The 11,281-nt window shown below is 37.1% G+C and overlaps 1 pseudogene; it reads left to right on the plus strand.

The window, feature by feature from the left end:
• Positions 1 to 1,713: 1,713 nt before the first annotated feature.
• LOC107680710 (contactin-3-like) overlaps positions 1,714 to 11,281 on the plus strand; it is a 63,332-nt pseudogene continuing 53,764 nt past the window's right edge.

Below are 11,281 nucleotides of genomic sequence, written 5' to 3' on the forward strand. Positions count from 1 at the left end.
GACGCTGTTAAGTGTTTGGTTCACTCTGCAAAATCATATGGATGTAATCTTGGTTATCCTTTAAATATTTCTATTGCAAAGACTACCGGATCAATAATTGGTTAAATTATAAGAGTAAATGGATTTTAACTTGGTGATGGAAAAATAACAGCTTAAACCAGTTGCAGTGTTGTAGTACCTCAGTCCAGACAATACGAGACATGTCCGAGACTAAGACCATATTTTCAGGAGCATTTGGACCTGGCCTGGACTTGGACTTGAATGAACTGGTCTCAACTAGTCATACAAAATATGGTCTTGAAATCTGACTTGAGATGGTCCAGAGTCCAGTTTATTTCATAGTTTAGTCTGGTTTAAGTTTATTTAGCTGGTCTCCTTGCTTTACCAAGGTGGCCCCAAACCCTCCAAGACCATCAAACCAGTCTGGACAGCAGAACTCAGCCAGATAAAACCAGCAAACCACCTTAGGCAGGATTATTATTATTATTTTTCAACAGTCTATAACATTGAAGGACAAAGGTTGTGCAAGGTTCAGAAGAGGAACAGTAACTGTGTTATGGTGGCATTCAGCAGTAGGGTATGCTGTTTTGTAGCCGAATTCCAAATGACCTGGAATGGTAGGGTTATCTGAGATTCACTGATTTCCTAGTCAGTTTAAATTATGGGAGACTGGGGCTAATTGTCACACATGGACATCCACAAGGGCTGTATGTCAGTACCCATACGGTTTTGAGGCAACAGTCCATTTACACAAATGCATATTTTCTCTAGCTGTATCTTTTGAATGTTTGTTTTAAATACCTATAGTTCAAAATCATTCTTACATCAGTACATAGAATTCTGTCCTCCAAACTAAAAATTCCAATTATCATCATATTGTAATTGTTGTTGCATAATTAAATGAACACAAAATGGCAGCTTACAGTAGGTTTTCATTTATTGGGGCAAGTTGTCACATATGTTTTCCATGTTGTAATTTATCTTTATGCCAAAATATTGCTTTAACCTATATGAATTTTTGATGTTTCGTGTACTGTTTTGTTATAGCATGACAATGTGTCACACTGGGTCGATTGTTGTGTGTTGATGTGTGTATATTTTATTGGTGAACATGCTTAAGTGCTTTTTTTGTGGTCGAGAATTTAAGGCTTGTGCCTTTAATTGACTTTCAAAAATAAACCTGCCCTGAGAAATATTTACAGGAGTAAAACGTGACAAATAGCACTCATCTCCCCTAAGTCAAGCTGTGAACAAACTGAAAGTGCTACAGGGGTAATGCTTTTGTGGAACAACTGATTCTTCTCACTTTAGGTTTATCCTGAGCTGCTCTTGTCATATCTCAGCATAGCACATAAACAATGTAATGACATGAAAAAAAAATTAAATTCACAAAACTTTTTTTTTTTCTGGTAGTCAGGAGCATAAACAATAGATAGGCTTTATTCAAAGGAACGGGGAATTAAAGCAGAGACATTACAGTTTTAATATTGCAAGAGTGCAAATGAAATTCTTAATGTTCCAGTTTATGACTGCACAAACCAGAAAATAGCAAATGGCACTGCAGGAGAGGGCAGGCATTAGACAAGTGATGCAAATGATCACCATCACATAAAAATCTTCCCTTAGAGGCACTTATGAATTTGGGACGTGCTTACAAAGACACTCTCAGCTGGAGGTGCATCAGCATGTTAGATACCACAACTACGCATTTCATCCACTGAGCGCTTGCTGGAGGAGGAGATACGCATCATATATACCTAACCAACCGTCTTTCTGGATCACTCTGCTGGTCGAAACCGATCACGAGGCAGGTGTGCAGTGGATACGCCGGAGCGCTGTGATTCGTGGACTAATTGCGGAGCGCTTGCGGGAATACGAGGAGCATCTCTGCGCACGAGAGGGAATAAATCTCGTTTTCCTGTCCGACTCCACATAGACTTCGATTTAGAGGGCATTTCTTTGGTTCTAAAAGTGAGAGAACGATATCAGGAAAGATGTTACAGACGACATTAGGGGGTTAGAGGTGCTGAGGTTCATCCCATCACTGAATATGGAATAAATTCCCACGTCTTCTCTTATTTCGGAATACAGTGAACGGGAGCGCATCACGGTGAGTTGAATCATCAGCCACGCACTATTAGATTATTTAAGTTAAACTGTAAACGCAAGTTTTATTGGAGATGCCAAATAATGTAAATGATTGTACATTACGGATATCGTTAGAAAAATGACCACGACCCCAATGACTTATAATCGTATTCAACGTATAGGCTACTGATAATTTCGATTCTTCAAAACCGGTGCCACTTGCGATATTTTAGTAATTTTAAGGAAGGAATATATGGGGGGAAAGTAATGCCATTCTTAAAGCATTACTCGGCAGTATGTATGTGGGATAATTTTAGATTTAAGAGGACAGATAGTTTATAACAAATAATAATAATACTACTAAAAAATAAAATGTTTAAACGGGCTTAGACTTTTCACTTAGACTTTTTTTGAGTATCAAATATAAAAAAAAATGTGGTGATTTAATTCATTCAGTCATTCATTCATATGACACCACTAGTTATAACAAAACTCATATGTGTAGGCCTACAATGACTTATATAATCGTATTCAACGTATAGGCTACTGATAATTTCGATTCTTCAAAACCGGTGCCACTTGCGATCTTTTAGTAATTTTAAGGAAGGAATATATGGGGGGAAAGTAATGCCATTCTTAAAGCATTACTCGGCAGTATGTATGTGGGATAATTTTAGATTTAAGAGGACAGATAGTTTATAACAAATAATAATAATACTACTAAAAAATAAAATGTTTAAACGGGCTTAGACTTTTCACTTAGACTTTTTTTGAGTATCAAATATAAAAAAAAATGTGGTGATTTAATTCATTCAGTCATTCATTCATATGACACCACTAGTTATAACAAAACTCATATGTGTAGGCCTATCTTTCATGTGTAGCCTATCAACAAAACCTTTCAGCTTTACGTGTAACATAACATAGACTCGTTTCATGTGAACAAAACAAAATTAACAACTTGAGGTTCAGTAAGAGATCGATTAAAAAAAAAACACCACGACGGGTCCATATAAGATTCACACACACAAAAAAAAGATTCGGATTATAAGAGTCATTGGTTGGAGAATTGGATTACCCTGTCGTGCTGCATTTTATTCACTGAAAAGAATCGGATCACAAAGAGTAATTTCTGGAGTCGGACTATGCTCATCGCTCTGTATGTTTTTGATTCACTAAAAAGAACAAGGACCACAAGAGAGTAGCCTACTTTATCCGAGAGTCGTACTATGCTAAGTTTTGTATCCACTCAACATGAATTGAATCATAATTCTTCGAGAATCAGACTAAACTTGTCGCGCTGTTGAGGAGCGGTTATAACACTGCTGTATGAAAACCTGCGTCCCAAATCTTATAAAGTGCAGTATGTACTGAATTCAATGGAGCACTTCCAGTACTTCTACATCGATGGTGGGCGTTCTTCAGGTATGCAGGAGTGTAGTAGCTATATATTTCCCGACATGCATCTGCCATGTTGGCATGACCTTTAACACGTATGTTCCTTGACCAATGATATTTTATCAACAACAGTGAAAACAATTTAATCAGCTGTTGTTAAACGAATAGAATTTGACCACAAGTAACAACTTTCTTTTGGACGTATAGCATGTGAACACTTAAAGCAACCAAATTTTGTTTGGCCATATTTTATTTTTTAACTTTTTTATGTCAACTCTGTCAGAGCCTTATGCTATTGTAGTTGCAGCACATGTGTGATTTATTAGGTGAACTGCATGCTGATCTCAGTCATGTAGGGCAGATCACATGAGGCACAAACATCACTCTTATCTTGCAGATAACCTTGTATTTCCTCAGACTCAGACAGATATGATGTATAAGGGATAAAAACTGGCAGGTGCTACCTATAGGTCTTCAACATCTCCATTTATTTTCTTATTCAAGTCACCCGTAACAAAATTCCCTTATAATGAATCCTTCACACAGTATGGAAGGCACATATATGTGGAATTCCTTGGAGAGAAATCTCAGGGAATTGTGCTTTCCAAGTCTGGAAAAGTGATTTTTCTGGTTTTGCTCTGCTTTAAATATTTAAACAGATAGACATTGCTAATTTGTAAATGAATAAAACTTGTCAGCTTGAAACATCAGTCTGTTGAGGGTCTTCTTGGACTCATCTGAACGCTAATAAGAATAATTGTTTAATCTAATTCCACAAAGTAATCAGGAATGACTGGGAATAGTATAGAAATGAATTTGTTGAAACATTTGAGAACACCACACAGTTGTCAATAAGAGGGTAAAACCACATAATACTTGTAATGCTTTTCTGATCCGACCTGGGTTAGTTTCTTTTGAAGTTAACACTCAAACAAGTGTTAGGTGGATCAATAAACTATCAGCCTCTCCATAGATCAGCCAACACTGCCTTTATCGCCCTGGTTTATAATCTCACAAAGGTGTGACTAAGCTGTGGGAACTTTAGTGCCATTATGTATTGAAGGAGTGAGACAGAGAGGCATGACACATACACATTCGGCTCTCTATCCGCACCACATCTGCTATTCAAATAGGAATGGGATCCTTCTCTCGTGTGATCATTTTTATTTATGGATGCATCTGGGATGCATGGCTCATCTCATTCTGTTGCTAACAACCACAGCTAAATTAGAGGTGAGAACACTGGGAAACAGCAGTGCGCAGAATTCAGTCGAACCACTCAACAGCACAGCTTGGCTTCCTCTGAGACTTGGCGTATAAAGTTTATTTAAAGAGAGACTAAAGATAAATTTGAACATGAGGGAGGAATTCATTAGAGATTAAAGTAATGTTAGTTTATTTATTCTGCCTTTCTTAAAATCCATCTCTCGAATTTGCTTTCTGCAGTCCGGATCACAAACCTTTTTTCTCTCGTTATCTTTCTAAGTCTATCTATTTTAATCTCAGACTGAGGCCTAAAGGAATACTTCACCCCAAGATGAAAGTTGTCATTGTGTTGTTCTAAACCCGTATGACTCTCTTATTTATTTGGAACTAAAACAAACACATTTTGTAGAACTTACTTGTGGTCCATGTGATGCTATATTCCAAGTCTGCTGAAGTCAAGTCAATTAAGTTTGCAACTAAATCAATCACTTTCTCTGATTCATAAACAAAAATCGTTCAGACTGATTTTGTGAACCAGATCAAACTATTTATTGAAGATCTTTTAAAGCTATCTTGAAACATGTAATATAGCGCAAAAGTTATTTGGACCACCTTTTTTAAAACGGAGAAATCAAAATTCCTTGATTTTTTGACATATAAGAGGTCATTTTACTGTAAAAACATCCTGTAAATTTAAGAACTCAAAACTTTCTCGTTAGTCTAACATCAGCCTATATTGAAGCCAATTTGCCAAAATGACAGGTTGTGGAATGTGCCACTTTATAGCCTCCTCAGAATAAGATCAACGCCTGCTTCTGCATTACTGCCTGTTTAGCCCCGCCCACCGATTCGCACATGTCATGTAGTGTAAATAACGAGAGAGGCAAACATAGGTCTATGCAGAAACCAAATGATAAAGATGCTCTGAAGACAACAAGACACTGTACAGTGCCACGCTGTGTCAAGCCCTTTCTCTCCTTGCCCCATGACACTTCTATAGAAAGCACCTTTCAATTTTATAGAGGAAATCTGTTTCTAGGAATGTTGGTCTACGAATCTAAATGCTGTGATGCATAAGCACGGTTGAATTGTGTATACCGCTGTTCAAGGATTCTGCTTTACTTGTGCTCACCTCTGAGCACGGGGGAAGTCGTGGCCTAATGGTTAGAGAGTTGGACTTATAACCCAAAGGTTGTGGGTTCGAGTCTCGTACCGGCAGGGGTTGTAGGCAGGGGGAGTGAATGTACAGCGCTCTCTGCAAAGCACTAATTCCGAGTATGGGTCACCATACTTGGCCACATGTCACGTCACTTTCACTTTTTTCACTTTCACTCTGTATTCATTCATTGTTGGTCATTTTGCACTCAAGATGCTTCAAGGGATAGTTCACCCAAAAATTACAATTACCCCATGATTTACTCACCCTCAAGACATCCTAGGTGTATATGACTTTCTTATTTCAGATGGATTTAATCGGAGTTATATTAAAAAATGTCCTGGCTCTTCCAAGCTTTATAATGGCAGTGAATGGGTGAACTTAGGCCTGGGCGATAAAACGGTATCGATATTTATCAACGGTACACCTTCATCGATAACAATATAAAAATACAGTGGTTAAATAAAAAAAAAAAAGTCTATTGCTCTGTTTTAAAAAAGGTTATAAAAAATGTCAATAATTATCGATACCAAACGATATGAAACATTGGGCTTCCATACCACCTCAGCAGTGCCACAAACTGATCACCTCCATGCCACGCTGAATTGAGGCAGTAATTAAAGCAAAAGGAGCCCCTACCAAGTATTGAGTACATGTACAGTAAATGAACATACTTTCCAGAAGGCCAACAATAAAAACTAAACTAAAAATGTGTAACTAAAAATGTAAACTAAAAACTACTTATGAAGTATTCGGTTACACTTTACTTGAAGGGGTGTGCATAAGACTGACATGACACCTTCATAATCATGACATGACACCTACATAAACATGACATGACACATGTCATGAATATGAAGGGTTTTTTATGCATGTTTATGACAACTGTCATTAAGTGTCACTTGCTCAGTTATGTAATTTTTAATGCAAAGCTGACATTGTTTTGACATTCTAATTTATTGAGATGCACCTGTATATCGTTGATATATTTTTTAGCTATATCGCCCAGCCCTAGGTGAACTATCCCTTTCATTTAGTATTAGTTGCAGTTGTCATTTTAGTATAATTTATATACTATTATAGTATTTATTAATATTTTTAATTACCCTTTTTTTTTTTCAGTTAAAATTTTAGTGATTTGGTTTTGTGCTTTTGTCATTTTTATTATTATTATTTAATATTTTGTTTTAATTCACTTTTTGGATTTATGAACTAATTATATTATTTTTAGTTTAGTACTTCAACTTTATTTCAGTAAGTTGCCAAAGCAACATTTATAATTTTCACTTTTTTAAAGATTTTCATCTAATATTTTTTTTTTTGTATTTTATTTATTTATTTATTTTATTATTTTATTAATTTCAATTAAAGGAAAGTATTTTTAATTGTTTTAGTTCACAATAAAAACAGTGGTTGCAGCAGACATAATCACAGTACATTTTTCTCCATTGAATTGCTAAGGTTTGATGGTCAGGAATGGAACATGATTTATTCTCACTGTCAAAAACACAATATACAGTCAACTTCACCACATTGTTACAAGAACTGATGATTTACAGGAGTATGAAACCAGCTCTCACACCAAATGTTTAATGTCAGTCGAAGTACCACCAAGCAGTTGATCTACATTAATTATAGTCTATAAGTACATGTAATGCTCAGGTTCATGGCTTTAGTGTAAGTAGTAATTTAGCTGACACTTCTTTCCAAAGAAGTATACTTATTAAAGGGATGATCCGCATGGAATAACCTGGGGTTAAGTGGCTTGCTCAAAAGCACGATGAGGATGGTTTCAGGGGCTGTTCCCTCCAGAACCTCAGTTTGTCAGGGGATAAGTAGTTTTTGTTCAGCTTTCTTGTGGAAAAAAAACTCTGAAAAAATCCTGTTTTTAAGTTGCAACCCACCAGTTAAGAACCACTAGCCTAAACCTAACCCTAATATCAGATTGATAAAAAATAAAAAATAAAACATCTGGTTGATACAATATTTTCCCTCATCAAACAGTGGGTTGCTGGCATATCATGCACCATAATCATGAGAGCTACAGTGCTTGGCATGTTCATTAACACTTCCCATACTGACAATCATCTCTGTAATACATTGTTTTATCTGATTGTAATCACATGTAGACCGTTGTGCATGCCGGTCCAGTCCTCAGATCTTGACATGTATGAAATCAACCTGAATTGCTTCCCCCACCCTGATATCCTTTGCAAAACAGACACCATTAAACACTTCTTATATCCATTATATGCCAAAACAGTGTTCATGCTAACCAAGTAATGGTGCAATAGGAGCATGCAATGGCTTTTATGGCATAGCACTGTCGCGGAGGTGATGTTGCACCGCCTCATTGCATTTGCTAGTCGAATGCTGATCATTTTGCTTAATAAGATGGTTGGAGGAAGCTGGTGAAAATGACACCACAGCTCAGTTTTTTGGAAGGCTCTTGAGAGATTGGTTGTAATTGCAATTTATGCCCTGTCTCTCGTGTTGCTGGATGTGACATGCACACAATTTGAAATCTACATCCAGTTTGTTAACTCGCATTTTCTTTTTACAACAGAAATCTGCTCTTGGAAGCCTTGCTGTGGGGCGTGAGTTGTCCTTTTTTTTGTCGACTTGCCTGTTAGCATACTTTTTTTGGGGGGGGGTTGCATGCAGGTTACATGTATAGGTCATAATGAGAAACAATGACAAATGTAATGTTTTTCATTGGAGGACTGTAGCTGCAGTTCCTCTACTTTCTTGTCCTGCGTCAAAAGCTGAGCTGTGTAATCCAATCTGACAGAGTTTCCTGCGGCATAATGTGCCCCCAAACTTAAAAGACGCCAGGCAAATCCACCCAGAGACCCCCTGTCCCTGCAATTACAACAGACACCCAGCAGTTATCCCCACTAGGATACAGCACTAAACATGGGGCTTCTCTGAAGCAATTATAATGAAACGATAGCAGATTACCCTTTCTCTAAGCCTTCATGCCTTTATTCATTTAAAGGGCCAGTGCAGCAGAAATGAGTATGTGTTTATGAAAAAGAACTGGGGAAAGAGTGTACACGAATGGTTTTAAACCTCAGGGTGCTAACTGGTTCTGTAGATAGAAAAAAAAATCAAATGGCCTCAGGCCATAGAGCTGGAACTGTGACAGTTAGGGAATTTCAAAGCAAAATAAAGTGAGTAAAGGAAAATCTCCAATACTCACAGGAGTGAGTGAGCCCCTCATGAAATAAAAATCCCAAAGTGCATGCCAGACTGTTAAGATAGCTTTTATAATAGTATAAAATACAGTAAATGTAGCTTTTTGACCCATGAAGCGCATATGATGGTCTTTGTGTGAATGTCCACAAAACTGAAAGACTTTCTGAATGTATATAAGTGCTAAGTTATTTTAGAAATGAACATTTAAAAGATGAAAAAGAGGAATTAGGGAGAATCAATAAATTATGAACAATTTATTGCTGTTGTTTGAATAATCATGTAATCAATAAAGAAAGTAACTGTAGCCTGATTACGAGTAAAATCTAATTACAAGTACCTAATTTTTGGAATCTGATTAATCCAGATTACATGTAATCAGTTACTACCCAGCACTGTTTAAGATGCTGTGTTAAGTTTAAAGTAGTTTAACTTTGAAAAACACATCTCAAGACCACTGCTTTTTGTTCCATTTGGTTGCACTTCATCTGTTTTGAATGCAAGAATATTTCCTGCAAGATGGCATCACACTGTAATTGAGAAATGCATAAAGCTCATATGTAAATGTCTGCATTTCTGGTAATCAAAATGAAAGGTCCTCTGAGAAGTCATTGTGCATTATTCTGTCAGATTCAACCCTACGCAGGGCCTCAGAAGATGTCATTTTGCCTGTATATGTGGGTGGAATGCTATGTGCTAGTGAAAGCGGCTAACAGTATTTAGGTTGACTTCTAGCTCCTATTAATAGTCTAGAGAAAGTAGCTTTTGAGGTCAACAAATTCCAGCCCCCTGATTTCTCTGATGTTGCAGGTTTCTGTTTGTTTCTTTGCTATCACGAATAATAATGCATAATTTAGACTGCATCAAACTTCAGAACAAAAGCAGTTGTTACTCTCTTTTAAAAGTGCAATGACTATTTTGTACAGAGTTAACAGTTGGGGGTTTCTAACTGTCTGCTTCCTTGTTTTATTCTTCCATTGAAGCGTCACTCTCATCTGTCATTCATACTCAAAACATTATTGCATTGCTTTTCTGCACATTTTAACTCTAGTCTCCCAAGGCTTTTGTTTGCAGTGTTTTAATATTTTAGTTGCTGTCACATTGAAAACATCCTAGTTGTTAACTTTTTCTATAGTATTTCTAGTATTTGTCCCCACAGTCAAGGTGATCACTTCAACAGAGGTGTAATCTTTCGGATTTGTCTATAAAAGCAGCACGTCTGTCATATTTGACTCAGAATGTCTTATTTTAATTATTTCTGTAATTACTTCCCCCCACAGATTTTACGTCTCACATTCAAGGGAGAAATCATTCCATTCACAAGCAATTGGATGAGAGTCATACTTGCCCTTGGCAACTAAAGATGACGTTACTATGGAAACGACTTGTGGTGCTATCAATCATTGGCTGCCTTGCAGGTAAATTATTGTCCTGCTGTTTTTCAAACTGAATGTTTTTTTTTTTTTTTCCTTTCTGTTTTTTTTTTTGGGCTGAATGTATATGTGTCATGAATGGAAGATTTTCATTATGATCATAAGCCTTGGATTCATTCAGTCCTTGGAGGAGGTTTGAGACAAGACACTGAAGTTGGATAAGTTTATATGTGCATTTATGTTGAATATATTGTTGTTTTGAATGCCACTGCATTTAATTATCATTTTATATTCAGAAAGGAAATAATATGATATTATTATATGATATTATGATATAATATGATATTAGAGTGGCCTTTTATTGTGGCCAGCCTAAGGCACACCTGTGCAATAATCATGCTGTCTAATCAGCATCTTGATATGCCACACCTGTGAGGTGTTATATTCTTCGGGTAAGTCTAACAGTATTCAGGTACAGAAATGGAATAATCAAATGTAAAATGACACTGCATAGTCACCTGAGCCATAAGCAACTGCGTTTACAAGGATACTTGCAGAGCACAGTATTTCAGGCACAAATAGACGCAGAAGTGAACAGAATTCAGTGTTCACACGCATCTGCGTGGCTCTCACCGTGTCTACACCGGGCGCGAGCGGCGCGACAAAATACTATGATTATGAACCCATTTTAATCAGTGATGCTGTGTGACTGACTACACTGGACGCGGCGCGACACGACAAATCCCCGACAGTAAACTGATGCCTCGTTTATGACGTACTGATACAAAGTTCAAATGATATGCAACGGTCGCTTTGTCGCGTCGCGTCCGGTGTAGACAGACTTTGGGGCCGTTCACATGTCGCG

This window comes from Sinocyclocheilus anshuiensis, unplaced genomic scaffold, assembly GCF_001515605.1.
Source record: "Sinocyclocheilus anshuiensis isolate Anshui unplaced genomic scaffold, SAMN03320099.WGS_v1.1 scaffold396, whole genome shotgun sequence".
NCBI lineage: Eukaryota > Metazoa > Chordata > Actinopteri > Cypriniformes > Cyprinidae > Sinocyclocheilus > Sinocyclocheilus anshuiensis.